Genomic DNA, 8,855 nt, shown 5'->3' with positions numbered 1-8,855 from the left:
TTGAGCGAGGTGCTCTGTCGCCCAATCCATGGGCTACTCGCCTGAGCGAGACCTTCGAGCACAACCTCAACACTTTTTGATTTCTCGTTTAGGTGAGATGCTCTCGCCTGAGCGAGATGCTCGAACAACACCAGGTTTTGAGTTTCTGCTATTTTCGCCTAGGCGAGCCTTGCTCGCCTGAGCGAGAATAGCAGACGTTCTCTATGTTTATGTGCACAGAAACCAGAATTTTTAAGCCAAAACCCCAACCCAAACATTATCAATAAGTTCTTAGACAACAATAATTCCTATGGACATGCTTTAGACCTATTTGAACCATCACAATTAAATTTGAACAACAACAACCACCACATAATGCAATTACCCCCATCATATTCATACCCAAATGCATAAAAGGCTTTTCCAACATTACCAAAACAGCAATTCACAGACCATAGCACACAGGCACGAAAATTCCATGTCAGTAAAGCATAAAATTAGGACACTAGGGCTCTCAACATGCGCATAACAACATACACGAAAATAGCTCCCCTTACTTGGAAATTCCTTGCTCCCAATGATCTTCGAACCTTTGCTTTAAGATTCCCAGAGCCTCCCTTTTTTGGTTACCCACCACAGTTTAGCTCTCACACGTCTCAGGCACACACAAGTTTTCTGCAAAACCTTTTTTTCACTCAGAACTCGTGCTCCTCACCACTCTCTCAGTTTTCAGCCTCAAAAACCCTTCTAATTGCTTTATTTTTCTTTTTATATGGTCTTTATTTGGGGTTAATGAAAAAAAAAACGAAAACACCCTTTTAATGTCTATAATTGCCTTTCATAAACCATTATGGGTTGTTTTTACCAACTCCTTTGGCTGCCCATTGCCTCTAAGGTTTTCCCACCCTTTCACATTCAGGCCACAATTATATTAGCAAAAATAAAAAGGTTAATTTCATTAATGAGCAAGGTTTGAACACACAACTATTCAGTCACAAAGCAAGTGCACAACCAATTCAACCAATCATGTTTCGTGATAATTCCTATAATTTTAGGATTACATTATCACGACTCACATTCAAATATATCATTAAAATAATGCACCAGTTAAAATAACATACAATTGGCATACATAGAACTCGAACCCAAGTCCTTTCACATAATAAAGTACTCTCAACCATTTGAGCTAGTACTTTTCCATGTCATAACACTCTGCATTAAATGCCTTAAAGGCTCCTACAACCTGCATTTATTAAATGATTATTTAATTAATTATTTAATTTTCTCGGGTCTTACACTAACCATTTGGATGAAGCTATGAAGGCGTTTAGCATACGTAAAAGTCCCATTGTAAACTCATCAACGGACAATCGAACATGGAGTTGCAGAAACAAACACATTTAAACATAGAAAAACTCTTCACTATACCCTTCTCGACCATGACAAACATTGTCTATGTCACACACCCTCTCCAACAACATCCTGATTGGATATTACTAATTTAAATAAAAAAAGAAATAAACCAGAAGTAATTAATCAATCTGTTTCCCCAAAACGCGGAGAAATTATAAACATTTATTAATCATGCTATAACTTCAATATCCGAAGTAAATTATTACAAAAAGAGTTCCAATACTATTTAAACCATAAAGCTATAAAATAGTAAAACAGGTTTTCAAAGAACCCCAATCTATGGCCCCCACTTCGGCACTATACCTCACTAGCTCCACCTGAAACACAATCTGCTCTCGTGTAACAAGTTACACGGGGAACTATCCTGTTACGGACCACCATCCGTAACGCCAAGTGGAGCTCTCCAATACAAGATTTGTAACATCACTAGCCACTACCTGTGATTGCCAATCAAATGGATCCAAACCATACAAGCCACAACTCGCATGCTTACACCAGATTTTTCATATCACTAGGCCACAACCCAAGATCGCCACGTGTTTACCCTCTATTCCGAACCACAATTCCAGGAATGTCCTATGCAAGTTCCATACTCAAGGTATCATCCAAAACATTGTAGACCATGCCCAATTCAAATGGAACAACCCATGTCCCTTGCGTTATCGCCTGGTACTGCCTTAGTGCTGCTAGGCAGTAGTGCGTTGAAGATCGCTTGGCGGAAGCCACTCACCGCCAGGCGCCACTCGCTCTAGAAGTCTCTAGATTTTCAAGTATAGCCTGGCGGAATCATTCTCACCACCAGGCGCCACTCGTTCCAGTGGCCCTTGCCCACACAGTTGTCGCATGGCGAATTGATCCCCACCGCTAGACACTATGCACTCTAGAACCCCTCTAGTTTGTAGCTCTCGCCTAGCGGTTCAATTCCCACCACCAGGTGCTGCACCAATAACACAAATTTTACTAGTTTATTCCCTACAAAAAAAGTTTTAATCCTTGCAATCCTCATAAAGGCATTGCATAGTACCTATGCCTTACAACAGATTTATGTCTCCATATGTGCACCCACTTAAACTATATCAATGCTTAGATTTAATTGCGGACAACCATGATATATCACTCATACAATACTCACTCAATTATTCATATTTCATTTCTTGATCCCCAACAATGTTGCCATTCCATTGAATCCATTACAACATACTACATTACACTTAAGTATACCACATGCTCATTCATTCATGCATAGGATCCCATTACTTACAAGTTGAAACTAGGAAGAGAAGACCATGCTTATGGCTAAACCTAGACCAACCACTGCAACATTTTATAACTCATACCACACCACCCACTACAACAACCAACTTGCACTAATTCATTCAGTCCTTATCCAATTCCACTTCTAGTGCTCAAATCCCTTAATCATGTTTTCTCTCCAACATCCAAGGTACTAATGATCCATTTTTCTCCTATTGTTACATAAATATCCCCTCTTGAATCCTGTTGGAAGTTCCACATCGACTAGAGATAAGGTCAATTCATAATATATAAGTGAGGTGCAAACCTTACCTTACAAGCCGATTTTCTGGGGTTGAGTTAGGCTTAAAGCCCACTTCTAACATGGTATCAAAGCCAGGTTAGAGCCTATCCTAGCGAACTTTCTTGGACATTTTATTCCATCCGATATCGGGCCGCTAACGGACCACCAACTAATTTCTTGTCCACGCACGAGATGAATATACCTCAGCGTGAGGGGGTGTGTTGGAAGTCCCACATCGACTAGAGATAAGGTCAATTCATAATATATAAGTCAAGTGCAAACCTTACCTTACAAGTTGGTTTTGTGGGGTTGAGTTAGGCTTAAAGCCCACTTCTAACAAACCTAAAATAGAATCCAAACTCGTGCCCATCCCATCTAGAACACCTGTGTTCTAGGCTGCCACCTGGAGGCAAGTTAAATCATGCCAGGCAGTGCATCAGTTTCTGGGAAAATTCCAAAGTCTCTTGCACCTACTAGAAATCCCAAAAATGCACAGCCACTTGCATAATTAACCATTTCTCGTGAACCACACCTATTCATGCTTCCAATAATTAACATCTCCAGTTTGTCATACAACTTCAATTTACCCCCAATCACACATAAAATATCATGTTTTCTATTCTTTCCCCAAACCCTAACATACTCATATGTAAATTCCCACAAAATTCATCCTTATAACATCACCAAGGAACAATTCATCACATTGAGCTATTACTCACGCAACCTGAAACACAGGAACATTCCTAAGAACTCAAATGAACCCCTACACCAGCCAAAACTACCACGTGTCACCTGGCGGCCCTTCATCGCCGACAGGTAGTTCCTAGAAGAACCCATAAAGTTAGGCAAAAATTGCATGAGTCGCCTGGCAGGCCTTCAAAGTCACCAAGTGGTTTCTGGAAAAATTCCAAAACATGAAAAATCCAGAAATGCAGAAAGAATGGCACACAAATAGTTCATACATCACGAAATTAATTTAAATACAATCATTAAGACTCTCAACTCCCCTAACCTTGATTCCCCGCACCAAAGCTTTTCTAGAGTTGTTTTTTGATCAACAAAGATTACTACTCTTGTCTCCACCCAAAACACACACTAGCTCTCCTTAGGTTTAGGTATGTGCTCAGAAAATTCTTCCTCTTACAGTCCACAAATGAGTCACCACTAGAACCCTACTATTTTCTCCCTATTTTAATATTAACCCAAGTATTTCAGTACCTCACTAAAAAAAATAAATTAAAAGAGATAGGTAAATAACCATCAATTGTCATTAACTTGAGGGTTTCCCGGTTTCTAAGCATCTCCCCTCACAGCCAAAATAAAATGAACGCATACCACCCAATTACCAATTAAGCAAATGCATAAACTAACACACCATCACATGTTTCATGCCAATTCACGCATCTAACATTATGTCAGATGTTCATACACGCACATAACTTAAATCAAACAATTAAAATGTCATAATAATGATATGCACACGATTCAAACCCAAGTCCTTTCATAATAACCAAGTACTCTTAATTACTTGAGCTCGCACTGTTCTTTATCATAACTTCCCGCATTAAATATTATAAAGATTTCATTACTCGCATTTATATTAAAAAAATATTTATTTATTTGTTTAATTTTTTTGGATCTTACACTATGTCTAACACACCCTTTTGTTGAATATATATATTTAATAAAGGATGTGCTGGAACATAGTGTTATTTATATATATATATATATATATATATATATATATAGATATATACATATATGTATATATATACACATATATGTTATATATATATATATATATATATATATATATATATATATATATATATATATATATATACCTATATATACATATATATATATACATATATATATATATATATATGTATATATACATATATATACATATATATATATATATATATATATATATATATATATATATATATGTATATATATGTATATATATATATATATATATATATATATTTTGTTTGATATTATTATGATATTGTTAAATATTGTTAATCACAATATCAAACAATATTTTTTATTTACTTTATTTATTTTAAGTTATTCTTTTTAATTATATCTATCTCTGTTATAAATAGATATGTGTCATTTATATACAAGGAAGATTAATTTCAAACTCTATTTTCTTTATTCTCAACATGGTATCGGAGCAAGTTGAAGTCAAGGTGGGGATAATCGGGAAACCCAAAATTTGATCACGAATATGTGAATATTTATCAGCAAGCCCGTGTAATGCTTCGAGCATGAAAAACTTTGAGTGTTACTCGATCTGTGTGGCAGGATCGGGGGAATGAGGCAATAACTCATTGAACTCATGGAAAAGAGCATGAATTTTGCCTATATGATCAATCATAAAGTCTTGATGTTTAGAGGAAATAAGTTCAACAAATTTCTCAAATGGTATAAGGATCAACAGTCTTCTAGTTCCATTGCATCTATCGCTAACACATGTACATCTTTCGTTGGTCTAACTCGATCTTTTTCTCATGGTCCTTGGGTTTTTGATTCAAGAGCCATTAATCACATTACTAGTAACAAATCTTTGTTCTCTTATTTATCCTCTCCTAATCCTTTACCTACTATTACACTATCTGATGGTTCTAGAATCTCATCTCATGGTGTTGGCACTATTTAACTTTTTCCCTCTTTAACCATATTGATAATGTTCTTTATGTCCTTAGGTCTCTGTTTAACTTGTTGTCCATCAGTCATCTAACTCGTTCTCTTGATTGTTTTGTTTCTTTTATCCACAATTTTGTGTGTTTATAGGACCAGAGTTTGAAACAGGTGATTGGCACAGGATGTGAGTCTCATGGTCTTTATCATCTTTGTCCCTCTACACACGTTGGTGTAGTTATGGAGTCTCCCTCTCTTCTTCATGCTTAGTTAGGTCATCCAAGCCTTGCCAAGTTATAGCAGCTTGTCCCTGCCTTGTCCAATTTATCTCGTTTGGTGTGTGAGTCGTGTCAATTAGGCAAGCATAGTTGTACTTCCTTTCCTCATAGTGTCACATGTGATGCTTTGTCCCCTTTTACCTTGGTTCACTCTGACATTTGGGGTCCTAGCTACATTAAGTCTACTCTAGGTTTTCAATACTTTGTTACTTTAATTGATGATTATTCCAGATGCACTTGGTTATTTTTAATGAAACATCGTTCAAAATTATTTCATATCTTTCAATCTTTTTTTAATGAAATTAAAACTCAGTTTGGTGTTTCTATTACAGTTTTGCACAATGATAATGACCGTGAATATCTTTCTCATTCTTTTAAATAATTTATGTCTTCTCATGGTATTCTGCATCAAACTTCTTGTACTTATACCCCTCAACAAAATGGTGTAGCTGAACGTAAAAATAGACATCTTATTGAAACAACTCGCACTCTTTTAATTCATGGAGAGGTTCTTGGACATTTTTTGGGTGATGCTATTCTTAGTGCTTGTTATCTCATTAATCACATGCCTTCTTCGATTTTAAAGAATAACATACATCATTCAATTTTATTCCCTCATGAACATCTTCATCCTTTACCTCTAAGAGTTTTCGGGTCTACATGTTTTGTTCATAATTTCAGTCTTGGTCTTGACAAGCTTTCTCCTAGATCACATAAGTGTGTTTTCTTAGTGTTTACAAGATCACAAAAAGGATACAAATATTTTTCTCCTTTTCTTAATCGTTATTTTGTGTCCACAGAAGTCACCTTTGATGAGTTCTCCCTTTATTTTAAGAGTCAATCTTCACCTCTGACTCCATCCAATCCTGACAACTCTCATAGTACCTTTAATGTTCTTATTGTTTGTGACCTTCTTACTGTGTCTTCTTCACCATCAGTTCCTGCACCACGGTCAGCTTCTACTCAACCACCTCTTCAGGTTTATAGTCGCTGAAACCGATCACAACTACCACCATGTGACTCCACTCAAGTGCTAACTACTTTGTCTCTTCCGGCTCTGACACATGAGTCTGACCTTCCCATTGCCTTTCGAAAAGGTATGCATTCTACCCGTAATCCCTCTCCCCATTATATTGCTTTAAGTTATCATCGCTTGTCATTACTGTTTTATACATGTCTTTCCTCTCTTTCTTCTGTGACCATTCCAAAAACTGTCCGTAAAGCTTTAGCCCATCCTGGTTGGCGTTAGGCCATGACAGATGAACTAAGTGCTCTTCATAACAACGAAACTTGGGAACTGGTCCTGTTACCGTATGGGAAATTTGTTGTTGGTTGCAAGTGGGTATTTGCTATCAAAGTTGGACCCGATTGTACTATTGATCGCCTCAAAGCTCGTCTTGTGGCCAAAGGTTATACTTAAATTTTTGGGTTGGATTATGGCGATACCTTTTCCCTGTGGCAAAGATGGATTCTGTTCGTTTATTTATCACCATGGCCACTCTTCAACAATGGCCTCTTTATCAACTGGATGTTAAAAATGCTTTCCTCAATGGTGATTTGCAAGAAGAAATCTATATGGAGCAACCTCCTAAGTTTGTTTCTCAGTAGGAGTGTTCTCATATGGTATGTCGTCTTCGCAAATCCCTATATGGCCTAAAACAATCTCCTAGGGCTTGGTTTGGAAAGTTTAGCAATGTGTTCAACAATTTGGTATGACTCGGTGTGAAGCAGATCATTTTGTCTTTTATCAACACCTGAGTGGTGGATGTGTTTACTTGATAGTATATGCTGATGACATCGTTCTTATAGGGAGTAACAACCATGGCATCTCTCAGTTGAAACAACATCTTTGTCACCCTTTTCAGACCAAAGTTCTTGGCAAACTCATATATTTCTTGGGTATTGAGGTGGCACAGTCCAATGATGGTATTGTTATATCTTAGAAAAAGTATGTCGTGGATATTCTAGAGGAAACTAGGTTGGTGAGTTCAAAGTTTGTTGATACACCCATGGATTCTAATATAAAACTTCTACAAAATCAAAGGGAGCCTATATCTGATCATGAGCAGTATAGAAGATTGGTTGGGAAATTGAATTATCTTACCGTTACTCGTCCTGACATTTCCTTTGCAGTTAGTGTGGTAAGTCAATTTCTTAATTTCCCATGTGAAGATCATTGGAATGTATTCATTCGTATCTTGAACTATATTAAAAGATCCTCTAGAAAAGGATTATTATATGGCTTTAATAACCATACAAGAGTTGTTTGCTATTCTGATGCCGATTGGGCAGGATCTCCTTTTGATAGAAGATCTACATCTAGGTATTGTATCTCCATTGGTGGTAATTTGATCTCGTGAAAAAGTAAGAAACAAAGTGTTGTAGCAAGATGCAGTGTAGAAGCAGAATATAGAGTTATGGCCTCAGCTACCTGTGAACTTGTTTGGCTCAAGATATTGCTTAGAGAGTTACAATTTCGAGATATTACTCAAATGACACTTGTTGTGACATTCAAACTGCTCTTCATATTAGCTCTAATCTTGTCTTTCATGAGAGGACCAAACACATTGAGATTGATTGTCATTTCATTCGGGAAAAGATCATGTCTAAAGACATCAAGACTAAGTTTGTTAACTCTAATGACCAGTTAGTAGATATTTTTACTAAGTCTTTACGGGGGGACTAGAATTGATTATATTTGTAACAAGCTTGGCACATACAATTTGTATGCTTCAGCTTGAGGAATAGTGTTAGATATTGTTTAGATATTATTTGATATTATTAAGATATTGTTAATCAAAATATCAAACAATATCTTCTATTTACTCTATTTATTTTCAGTTACTCTTTTTAATTGTACCTCTCTCTATTATAAATAGATTACCCTATGTGTGGTTTATACACAGGGGAGATTAATCTCAAACCCTATTTTCTTTATTCTCAACATATACTATTCAACCATGACTTCAAAATCCTAGACCACCTAAACTTTGAAA

The sequence above is a fragment of the Vigna unguiculata genome, chromosome 9, assembly GCF_004118075.2.
Source record: "Vigna unguiculata cultivar IT97K-499-35 chromosome 9, ASM411807v1, whole genome shotgun sequence".
NCBI classification, from domain to species: Eukaryota; Viridiplantae; Streptophyta; class Magnoliopsida; order Fabales; family Fabaceae; genus Vigna; species Vigna unguiculata.
Note: the sequence above shows the minus strand (reverse complement) of the source record.